Below are 12,881 nucleotides of genomic sequence, written 5' to 3' on the forward strand. Positions count from 1 at the left end.
AAAGTGCCAGATTATTCCCTGTGTGAGCCTCGCTGAACACTCTGGTCTGTAGAATGTGGTTTTGCAAAAAACACTCATCATCAATATAGTGTGCCGTGACTGTGACATACGAGTCAGTGGCTCAAGATGTCCAGCCATTAACTGTTATTGCACTTCTTTGGGCATTGCTCACTGACTCAGCTATATCTCGTCCCACTTTATTGTACAGAACAGGGATTTGTTTCTCGGTGAAAAGCTATCTGGTTTGTGGTACCTTGGCTCCAAGATGTGGAGGAAGTATTGGAGGCCCTTGTTGTCTTTAACCATAGACTGTAAAAAATATGGATATAGTCACTGTGACGTCACCCATTGGTTTGTGAACTGCTGTTTTGAAGCCTTGCGGTTTGACCACTGCCATCTTGGATTCGGCCGTCACCATGTTTGATTTTTGGAGCGAGAAGTGACCATATTTGGATGAGAGAGTGGAGCTGACCATAGCGCTAGCTGCTACCTTGGTTAGCACAGTGCATTGAAAATCTATGGTTACAGTGATAATGCTAATGCTAATTTTCGCTAGCGAAAAACAGACCTGAAACCGCTAAAACAAAATGTACTCACCGGAAAAACTGATCATCCAACTCATTGGTGGGTCTTCTATTACAACCAAACGCTGAACAAGACTGTTTTTTTTTGTTGGTTTTTTAGGCAACCAAAATGATAGAATTAACTTTAGTGAACTGAAAACACACTGTGAAATAGCAGCACTTATGACTATACACCATTGTTACGTCACGTAGTGGTAACGTGGTAGCGACTTGTTAATCACAACGTAGCCACGCCCTAAAGCATACGCTGCTTTATCATCTATTTTACTCTAAATGGGACCATAATTTACAAAATTAACATCATGCTGTCCCAATGGCTGCTGACTTTTAGCCTTACCAAGCACGATATCCTGTAACAATTTATAATTTTTGTGCTGCAGTATTGTACAGGATAAAGTTTTTAAATTGCGTGATTCTTCTTCTGATGTTCTCGTCAGAACTGAAGAAATACATGTATGTTATGGAAACCTTCTTCTTATAAATAGGGTGTGATTGGTCATAAATTCACTGCTGTACAATTACACACAATATGACACAAGTTGTTTTATTAGATTCAAGAAATATTATATTATTATATATTATATATCAAAAATATATTTGAGGTCAGTGGATCATGAAGTGCAAAATCATCCATAGCCCATCTCCTAACAATTGCAGAGGTAGTGATGCTATCTGTGCCTCAGTCTCTACCATCGCTCGTATCATTTCTACCACCTCTGTCACAGGTGCTCCCCCTCTCCCAGACCTGCTATCTCCACCACTACCACAGGTGAAGGGCAGCAAACGAAGAGGAAGAAGTGTTGTAAGAAGTTTTGTTTTTGTGGTACATCTTACTCAACAAATTCAATGTGCAATGACTCAGTCTGAATGGAAAAAGCAACAATTGCATACAAAAAAGTAGATATGGTGTTTTTTTCTTCATTCGGAAGATGTGTGCAATAGGTGGTTTTACTTTGAGTGATTTTCCCTTTTTTACAATAAACAACTGAATGTATGGTAGCAGACTATTGCCATTAACACAGTACAAAAATACAGAAAGCAGCTATGATAGTGGCAGTGTTGAGCTCAGGATGTTGACCATCTCTGCTTAATCTGAAATGCACTCCAAGTTCATGCACATGTCCACATTAATATCATGTTTTTTGCACATGTATAAATGCAATTTCTTGATAACAGTGTGAAAAGACACTGAACTAGACACATCCAAAGAGCAATACAAACAGAACACTTTTCAGAGAACAGATCAGATCCAGGTTTCCATAACCCCTCTTATTTTAAATAACCATAAAAAACATAAAGGATTGCTCACTAACTTTATCTACAAGGTGCTATCTGAGAAATTATGTTTCACAGATAAAACAAAAACTAATTTGGACAAAAGAAATAGGACAAGATTGAAAATGTAATTTAAAACACATTTCCTGCATTTCCACACCACCTATTAAGTCAAGAAACAGTCACCTGCACTGTAGATTAGTTAGATTGAGAGTGCTATGAAAACCAAGAACGCATCAAAAACAGTATATCATGAGAAACTCTCAGAGCAACAGCCTGCGTGCGCACAGCACCGAGAGGAGAGGGAGAGATGCTGTGCTGCTGCCAGAAAAGCCACTGACTGAGATTACTCTGAGCAGCATGCAGGGGAATAAATTGCAATATAATAGATTTGTGTATATTTCTCGCTTTCCCCCTGATGGTCTGAATAACTTGCTGCTGCACAGTGCTGCTGTTGTGATGTCAGTGTATTCTTTTCATAATGTTATCAGTTATGAATTTGTTTTTCATTGCGTGAGAAAATGGACTTTTGACAGCAGAGTGTGTGAAAAGTGTCAGTTGTGAGAGTCTCACGGTCAATGCTTTATAGCAGCTCTGTTCGGAACAGAGGCTGAACTGAGGAGCAGCATAAAGGGCCAGTATAATATAAAGAATGAGGTTTTTTAATCTATAAATCGTGCTGCTACTGCCAGCTCTATCTTTCTACATAGTTTGACTTTGATAATGGCCATCAATGATAGAATGTTTCATATTATTTCATTATAAATTTCATTTATATTTAGTATGGTCAGAAAAAGATTAAGAAGCTTGTGCTCAATTGTTAAAAATAAATAAATACTATGTGAGGTGAAAGCGGCTTTCTTTCTGACGGGTATGGTGGGGTGTGGGTGTGAGACACTCTGTTAACATGGGAGTGGAAATGAAAAGCAAGAGGTTCCGTGACGCACACACGTTACTTACGCAGACTGTGTGTCCCAGGCGTCAGGCACCATACACACTATCAAGTCCTGTTAGAAATTGTTGGTGCTGTACGCTGCCTGTGAAGAAGACTGCAGACATTACCCAGAGCTGAAAAAAGTTCTTCCACCTTCTCTGCATTTTTGGGTAAAAAAAATTATTTAATCTGTTTTTATCTACAGATATTTATTGATTGATAGTCAAAGATTTTGCTCTGCTTCCTGGTTTCTTACAGTGCAGGCCAGTGGTGGCTGGTGACTCAAAAAATTGGGGAGGACAGGAGGAAAACCAACATGGAATTTTACAACAAACCGCATCAAACTATATTATTGTCCCCCACCTGATGAAATCGAAGGATGGGGAGCAATTTTATATGCCAATAAAACAATTTGCTTTTAAAAACAAAAACCCGAATGGTAAAAACGCTGCTTCTTTAAATACATTCATACATATAGTTTCTAAACAAAGAAGTGCTCATTTTAGCCGTGAAGTGTTTCAGATGTGTCATTTTACCAAAAAAGTGAAATTCAAATTTATAATATTGTTCTATTGTGACAACAAATTTATGTTCTCATCAAAAACAGAAAACATATCACATGATTTACATGTGTTTCCTATGTATTGTCTTAGTATACACAAATATACACCACAAAGCTTATAATGTGATACAGGAACAGATCAGTGCTAGACTGAACACTAAAAACATTCACAGATCTAAAAGTGTAGGTTCACATCAGAAAGTATTAATGCATCAATGTATCAAATACATGACTTACACACTCTTATCTAAACGCACAACATACAAAATATAATCTACAAAGCTGACATGTTAACACTAGGGGTGCAAAACTCACAGTTCGGATCTCAATGTCATTTCCCCTAGGTGTGAAATGAACTCTATCTTTCAAAAATAGCCTAGGACTGTCATGTCTAATGTGAGGGTGCTCTTACCATTTAAACTATGACCAAATGTAGCCATAACACTGTTAACAAATTCCCTGGCCTTATCAATTTTTGCTGGCTTGGCACCAGCCTTCCACCCCAGCCAAACCAGCAGACACGGGTGCCCGGCAGGCCGAGGTTGCTTCCCAGGGTCTCAGCAGACATAGCTGTCACCAATGATCCACACCGTGCCTATGAAAGTAAAATGAGTGTAATAAATGCTTCAGGTAATGAAAAACAGAAAATTAACTATAAAGGGTGAATCAGTTCTTTTTGTTGACAATACTATGTCACAGCTGTAGGATAGAATAGAACAGGGAGCAACACCTCAAAATATAGATGACAGTCTTTTAAATGCTTTCTTTTTGTCCTTGGAAGACTGTAATATTAGCTGTCTGAAGTCAAATAGCCAAAACTGGTACTTACAGTTTCTGCTGTGTGCAGCAGGCGTGGTGGAGGCATCACAAGCGGCCATGACCTCAATACCGGTGATTTACTGAAAGAAATTAACATCTTGTAACTAGTATAACACTACCTTTCTCTCACAATTTATACATTTCTGTATCATGCTCTAGATGATAATCTCGCACTGCGCTGTTGATAACAGTAACGTTAACGTTACACATAAATTTCAGTCCCCTTCGGACTTTTATCAATGTCAAAATCATAAATAGGTGCGCTATTTGCAATAGCGGTGTGGATACTAGGCTATAATCTTTAATGTCAGCCGTTATGCACACTGTGAATCCAACTAACTCGAATTTCTTGTTTGGTATCAATAAAACATTTATGGTAAGAGAGAACACTACCGTTAAATGGCTAACATCACATGTGACTTAACTTATTAACATTATCTTATTCAAAGTATAATCACCTAAATAAACAACTAGTAACTAAAGTTAGGTGAAAATCTAAATTAGGGTCAATTGATTTGCTTCAAATTATTCGTTATATGTGTATTAAATAAACGTTACACTGATTCACTGTAAAACTGGCCAAATTACTGCAAGTCTCGACAAAATCAAGTGTTGCCAATTAATGTACCAAAATTAACGTTATATATTTAAAAATGTTGAAGCATTTTTAAGATTGTGTAGTATAATGTAATCTCATTAACAGCTGAATCATTGTTTCAAGTTTTGTTGTATAATGTTAGTTTCAGGTAAACTCAATTTACCTCAAGTTTCGTGAGGGAGGTGGCATCAAGCGGGAACAGCCAATGCCACAAGGCTAGCCAAAGTAGCCTAGTTTGTTAGCCTTAGCTAACTTAGCAGCTTTGAGCGAGGTGGGCGTGTTTAAGCAACCAGGTGTCATTTGGCCTCTTTGGCTCATTTTTGATTGGCCAGGAGTTGGGCGGAGTCAGGCACTGCTAAGCTGGCGACAGCCAGAACCGCCCACTTTGAGCTTCAAAACCGCTCCTCAGAAACCTATGGGTGACGTCACGGTGACTACGTCCATATTTTTATACAGCCTATGTTCGGATTGTATCACGGATTTGAGTCACGGATCGGATCATTTTTAGGATCAGCAAAAAAAAAAAAAAAGAAAGAAAGGAGGAGACAAATAAAACTTTGTTTTCCATTTATTTTGTAACACACTTACAGCAAGGAACAGCAAGGAACTTTTGCCCATGGTCTTAAATGAACATTTAAGATGTAAGATGTTTAAATAAAATAAAATATATAAAATATTCAATGCTCAATTATTGCAATATGAGGCATGATACCTTCTTTTTTTCAACACGGTAGTGTTGCCTCTGTCCACATCATTGAAATTTGATGATAACGAGCCACAAAACTAACATTCACCGGGCAAAGTGCACCACCAATGTCAGTTAGCAGCTATATAGCTAATTAGCTGCTCAGCTGCAGCACATTAAACAGCAGATAAACCCGTTAGATGCTGGTTTGATCGTCGCTCTTCTAAATCCCTGTCGATACGCTGTCTGTCTATGACTTGTACTTACAGTAGTTTGTTTACTTTGTCTTAAATGAGACATTGAATTTTGCAATTAATCCACAGTTCATATACCTGCCGAACCGTGGGGGGCGATCCGTATGGATCACGGATCAACTACGATCCGTTACACCCCTAGTTTACACTTGTTATTCTAGTTACTTTAAGCTTATTACTCAATATATGACTCAGCTTAAAAACCAACTAAAGAAATTGTCACAAGCAAGCAGCCAGACCTCCTGCACACTCATTCACTAATCACATCAACAGGTGACTGAACAACCACTCATTTAAAAACGGGATCAATTCCAAATGAATGAGTGAGTCCAGACAGCTCACTGTAACTTCAACAAGCAAACTACCTACAGCACATTATATGATCTCCGCTGCATGTTTGTTAAGGAGATAAATTCACACAACAGCCACACAGAGACATTTAACCATCAGAGAAGAAATTAGCGACCAAGGAGACAGAGAGAGAGAGGCTGTATCTGACTCACGTTATCTGACGTCTTCTTCTTTCTTTCATGGAGATGAAGTATCCATGTCATAACGTCCATTTGTGGCTGTTGGTCATCTTGTTTGTTAGTTAACAGAACTTTGTGGCTGCTGGTTAACCAGTCTGATATCATTAGCAACAGTGACAAACAAGCTAACTCTCCTGGTTGTTTCTCCGGTTGCTTCTCTCTCCAGCCTCCCCAGCGGCATCCTGTCACTGCTGTGCAGCACAGTCCAAATCCATTCTCACCGTTAGCTTAACAACCGTCCTTAACAGTCCTTCCATGGATGTATAAAGAGTCCTTCAGGCTGCTACAACAAGCCAACTGTTGCGTTGGCTAACGCAAAGAGCTATCTACTGCTGCTACTCTGCCTTACAGTGGAGAGAATTGAAGATGAAATCTGGAAACCATCAGTGGACCAATGCAATGTCAATATTGTATTCTGGTTGTTGATTGGTTAGGGAGGACGTCCTCCCTTGGAGCATCATTTTACGTGTCTTGGTCAATCATAGATTAGCATTAAAAAAAAAATTAAGTACATTAAATCGATGTAAGAGATCCAGCCCTAAGGAGGAAAGCAGGCACCCATCCTCATGGATGTATAAAGAGAACTGGATACAGCGTTGGAGGCGGGGCCCCGTTCATTCCTATGAAAGTTGCTAAGTGGCGCATGAAGTAAAAAAAAATTCGACTTCCGGGTATGAAAGTACCCGGATCTTCCGCGTTGTGCGGCCCATAGAGCATGCGCACTAGTGATTTTCGCTGGCCAAGTCGGCTACTTCAGGTTTAGCCCTCTGGCTAACTTGAATGGGATGTGTACTGGGTAATAAATCTACAAGTGGTAGTCCTTCCTGGAGCTCACTTGATGCAAAGTCAAAGCATAAATCATTTCTCTAAGAAATGGGAGGACAAGTAACAGGCAGCGCCCAGTGCCCTGTGATTTGTGATTCGACTGGCTGGCCTGCATTATCATCATCATGGCAGAGAGTCTTCTCAACCCCTATGCTTGGTAGGACACAGCCGTCCTCCTGGAGATCCCGGATCTCCATCTGATGACCTGGATAACCTTTTATCTTCACGCAGCAAGGTAAGGACTGAGAGTAAATCTGAAAGTAAAGGCTACAGGGAAAGCTATCAACTAGGCTTCAAACTCTGATTATGGGCGACTTTGCTGTAAGAGATGTAAGAAGTACATGCATTAAAAACATCAAAATACTCTGCTCTCCCAAGGATATGGTCTCTGACATGACAGAGGGAATCCCGCATATCGTGTCAGCACATCCAACTGTGAAAACCATCATAGTGCACATAGGGACCAGTGATGCTGTGAAACAATAGCCTGAAGTACTGAAATGATCTGTTGAACACAGTCAGCTCTTTGAATGCTGAGGTTTTTATCAGTGGCCCTCTACTGCCAGTCAGAAGAGGAGTTGAAAGATTCAGCAGACTGTTGGAACTGAACACATGGCTTTCAACTGCATGCACTGTCCATTCACTGCACTTCATTGACAATTTAAACTTTTTCTGGGACCTCAGACATCTAAGGCATCTAAGGATGGACTTTGCCTTAACAAGTCAGGAGTAAAATTGTTCACCTATAACCTATTTTACTGTCTGTATCACCCATCTGTTCCCTCCGCCAAGGACAAGTGACAAGAGGAATCAAAACAAGAGGAAGACATGAGATTTATCGGAGAGCAAGAGGAGTCTCCACCCCCTCACCAACAACCGCCTGTGAGGATTCAGCTTCTTCACCCCCCCCAAACCCAATCCAGGTCACCCTCCTCTCCAGTCACCCTTTACCCCTCCTCTTCCCTCTTGAAGTTCACTGACCAGATAAAAGAGCTGGTCACTGCTGGGACCAAAACCCCAATCTAGTCTCATTTTCTCTCTCCCAAACCCCCCCCCCTCGGCGTGCACCTCCACCAGTTTTGACATGATTATCACAGCTACAATGCACACCACCTCCCTCACCCTCCATGACGGAATCAGAATCATCCTCTGTCTCCCTAGCCTGATAAAAGCAAAACACATCCAGCTGTCTGTGTACAAAATGCAGCACGCTCTAACTGATATCTGCTGGGTCCAGGCTGCAAGGCTGATGGCACTCATGACTCTTTCCAGGACAGGCCGGGGCCCAGTGTGCCGATAGCTTCCTCAATCCTGTCTTGATAGGTAATAGAAAAAGAATGGTGAATCTGCAAAGAAACAGGAAGCACCCAACCTATCCTGCAAATTTACCAAATTTAGTATCCATTCCTCATCAGCCACAGCCTGTCCCAAAAAAATTGGGCAGGTAATGCTTTTAACACACTAAATCTAGCTTTATTAAATGTCAGGTCTTTGGCAAGAAAAACATTTTTTGAAAACATTTGTTTATTGAGATTTAGATGAAAATTAAATCAAGGATACAATGTAAAAAGTTAACATACATTGTAGACCCCCCCCCCCCCCTACCAAACATCTCATCCAGGGAAAAAACAACAAGAAACAAACAAAAGAAATACAGGCGTGACAGCTATGCTAATGAGAAATATGTAGTGCGTTTCCATTGAGATATATAAAGTACAGCGAGTGTGCAGATAATAGAGCAGTATCAACCTGAGGATTGTCATACAAATATAGAACACAGCATAAGAATAGTAGATATATTCAATGCCAATGTACATATTATGGTATCAGACATCTATATAGGACAAGCTAGAAGAGGATTCATGTAAAAGATGTAGAAAAAGGCCCCAAATTTTGCACAATTCATACAGCTTACGTTTGAGACTATATGTTAGTTTTTCCAGTGCAAGACAGGAAGATAGTTGTTTAAGCCAATGGGTGATGTGAGGGTTTGACACACTTTTCCAGTAGATAGTGATCAGACATTTTGTGTGAATTAAGCAGAGATCAACCATTTTAATTTCATGCCTTCTAAAAGATAAATTTTCAGGGCACAGGCCCAAAATGCAGAGTTTGGGACTAAGAGGGATGAGTTTAGAGGTTATTTGGGAGATTAAATTAATTACTTCTTTCCAAAATGTTTGCATTTTCTCACATGCCCAAATGCAATTGAAAGGGGTTCCTTTTATGGATTTGGCATTTACACAGATGTCTGGATTAAATTTATTTATCTTTACAGGGGTGATGTACCTTCTCATTATCCAGTCGTATTGAATCAATTTAAGTCTAGAATTTATTGAGAGGCTTCGGGCCTTAGTGCATCTGTTAATGTTAAAAAAATATACCAGCACACAGCAGGACCAAGAGCAGGTAAGTTAATGATACTTCATTTCTGTGAAAAATGAGAGCATGGACTTAAAAATCATGAGTCAAATACACCCTCTCTTTTTGTCTGTCTGTATCTTTGTCTCTTCGCTTGCTTTGGTTTCTTTCCTGCTGGTTAAAACTCCTGCTGTGGCTTTCTGTGTGTAACATTACGTAACTCTTTGCTGTGTTGTTGTTGATGGTTTGTGGCTATTATTTTGCGCTGTTTGTGGTTTGTCTGGACACTGAGGCTGTTGTGTTGTTGTTGCTGTCTGTGGAGCCTGCCGAGGCTTTGAATAAGTTGTTTGCTGGTTGTTGAATCACCTGTTGCTGCTGCTTTTCTGTGATTTGTGATTGTTTGGGGCCTGTGCAGAAGGTCTGCTGGTTGGTCCTGCAAATGTCTTCATTCATGACTTGTTTTCAAGCTGTGTTGTATAAGCTCTGCTGAAACAGAAAAATAACAGATTCATGTATATTCTAAAGTCAGTTAACTATAGTATCCAGACTATCTGGGGACATTTCTATTACTTTTGTATTAAATATGAATGTCTTTGGAGTTAAGCAATGTCGAACCTACAGTAAGCAGTTCATCTTGTGTGCACTGTAATGTGCAAAGATGACTAGTTTATTTCACTAAAATCCTGCGGCTACATTTCTGTGACTTCTCTCTGATTTTCATTCAATTCTGCTAAAGTCTGGAAGCATTAGAAATGACACATCCCAGCTCAGTGGATGTTTCTTATTGTTTCAAACCTTGAAGATGTGCTGACACATGTAAGTCATACTAATGTGCTTTTTGTATAAATTCTGCTTTTGATGGTAGACGTACTATTTTAAATGGGACCTGCTGGTGCAGCCTATTGTGTGCTTGCCTGAGGGATTGTGAATGTCATTATAGCTTATAAATGAAGCTAAACTTTGTTAATCTCACACTTTACTATATTGTTGGATACATGATGCTTACTTAATTTAAGTGGCATGCTGTCAGTATGTTTTTGCCATGTAGTGGCATTGTGCAAATAGCTTATAGGCTTAGCCTTAAAAAAAACATGGTTGTGTGGTTACGCTTGCTATTAGAAAGTCTGATGTGATGTAGTTGCATGTTCAGTGCTGCAGATGTTCAGTGAGTAAGTTACACCATTGCAGTCGCCACAACTCCAGGTTTGGCCTTGCTTTCATGCAACAGTTGTGCTATAATGTTATTGGGGAAATCACTGCAGCATTAAATTAAATATAATGTTGCAGCTCACCTCCGCCACCTTATTTCTTGAAACTATCACGTTTCTAAGCAACAGTAGACAAAACCAGTAGTCAGCTATCGATACAATGAATAGTAGGAAAATACTAATATTAACGAGATCTTAAAACAATACATTTTGCACACCTTATATCTCACAGGCACACCTAAATTAATATTTCTGGCCATGCTACTACTCTGAACTTCTATCCACCAGGGCCTGTTTTGATGTCTTCCAGTCAGGATTTTGACCACACCACAGCACTGAGACTGCTCTTGTAAAGGTCTTCAATGACATCCACTTAAACACAGACAGTGGCAGAATTTCAGTCTCAGTATTACTGGATCTCAGTGCTGCATTCAACACAGTTGACAACACATTACTAGACCGATTGGAAAACTGGGTGGGACTTTCTGGCACAGTACTTAAGTGTTTTGAAGGAATTAAAGGACAGGGACTACTTTGTGTCTATAGGTAATTACACATCTAAGCAGACAAAAATAATCTGTGGAGTTCTCCAAGGCTCCATTCTGGGGCCTCTTCTGTTCACCATCTACATGCTTCCATTGGCTCAGATTATGGAAAACAACAAAATATGTTATCATAATTATGCAGACAACACACTCCAAACAGACCAAAAAAGTGGATCATGTCACTCCAGCTCTCAGATCTTCACACTGGCTTCCTGTCTGTCAGTGAATTGTTTAAAATACTGCTATTGCTTTATAAAGCACTGAATGGTTTAGGGTCAAAATACATTTCTGATCTGCTGCTATGTTATGGACCATCCAGACCTCTCAGGTTGTCTGGGACAGGTCTGCTTTCTGTCCCCAGAATCAAAACTAAACATGGAGAAGCAGTGTTTAGTTTTTATGTTCCATATATCCGGAACAAAATCCCAGAAAACTGCAGGTCTGCTGCAACTCTCAATTCTTTTAAATCACGGCTGAAGACTTTTCTGTCTGCCACTGCCTTTGATTAAATTAAATAATTATTCATTTCTCACACTGCACTGTAACTTTTATTCTTGAATTTCATCTCTCTAATTCTATTTTAGCTTGTTTTTATTTTCTATTTCTATTCTGTCTTAACTCTTCAATGACTGTTTTTAATTTTATTTAAGTGTCCTTTTATGTTGTGTGTCTTTTGTCTTGTGTATCTCAAATCTTTTAATGTTTTATGTAAAGCACCTTGAATTGCCTTGTTACTGAAATGTGCTATATAAATTAGGACTGTAGTCTCCTGGTCGACTGGTCGATTAATTGGTTGATATACTCTCATCTGACCAAATTCTCATTCGAATAATCGCCATGTTACTGTCATAAGGAGAAAAGTGCTACATCAATAGCCTACCTGTCACATCTTGCCTGGACTTAAGGTGTTTTTTTGGTCTTATGTTGTGTTCTTTGGGGTCTCCTGGTTTTGCATTGGCCCCTCGGTTCATGGGGGTTTTCTTGTGTGATTTGTGGTTGGTTTTGGATGGGTTAGTGTAGATGGCATTAAGTTTGTTTTCTGGGTTTTTGTTCTGTTTCCCTTGTGTGTTCATGTACTCCTCCACACCTGCCCTGCATTTGGACTCGTTAGCCCTGCCCTGCTGTCTTCCCCACACCTGCCCTGTGTTAGCCTCGTCAGCCCTGCCCCGCTCCCTGTGTGTCCTCAGCCAATCAGCTCCCTGTATGTTCATTCCCCTCTCGAGTTCTCCACCCATCTCCCCACCTGCACCTCATCTCCTTGTTAGTTCAGTTTCTTTAAGTTCTGGTTTTCTGTTCAGTCCTTGTTGGATCGTTTTGTTTCGTTTCTTCTGCTAGTTCTGTTCAGCTCTGTTTACCTGTCCGTGACCATCCACTATTAAAAGAGTTTTTCATCATATCTGCATTCCGGCCTCTGCGTTTGGGTCCACTCCTGCTTCCCCGAGTCTGACAGACTCAGGGAAGACCAAAAAAACACCTTAAGTCCAGGCAAGATGTGACACAGTGTAACAGTTAATAAATGCTGCAGCTTCTCAAGACCAAGAAAAGTCACGTCTGTTATTTCCCCAGCTGCTGGAAAAGTGAAGGGGGTTAGCTCCAAAGTTAGCAACGACGGGTTAGCCTAACCTGAAAACGCTACATAGAGAACAGAAAAATGTGTGGTTGCTTAGTTCACTCTGTCCTGTAACATCCAACAATTTTGAA

At 40.0% G+C, this 12,881-nt stretch overlaps 1 long non-coding RNA gene across 2 annotated transcripts; it reads right to left on the reverse strand.

Annotated features, from left to right (window-relative positions):
* Window positions 1-3,588: 3,588 nt before the first annotated feature.
* On the reverse strand, window positions 3,589-6,254 carry LOC121900589. Of its 2 annotated transcripts, none has more exons than XR_006096989.1 (3): window positions 6,215-6,254; window positions 4,185-4,254; window positions 3,589-3,950 (listed from the first exon to the last, which is right to left on the reverse strand). It is a non-coding gene; the product is annotated as an uncharacterized LOC121900589 (long non-coding RNA). The 2 variants fall into 2 exon arrangements; XR_006096990.1 differs by lacking the exon at window positions 6,215-6,254 and adding an exon at window positions 4,936-5,210.
* Window positions 6,255-12,881: the final 6,627 nt, after the last annotated feature.

Source organism: Thunnus maccoyii, chromosome 7, assembly GCF_910596095.1.
Source record: "Thunnus maccoyii chromosome 7, fThuMac1.1, whole genome shotgun sequence".
Taxonomy (NCBI): Eukaryota; Metazoa; Chordata; class Actinopteri; order Scombriformes; family Scombridae; genus Thunnus; species Thunnus maccoyii.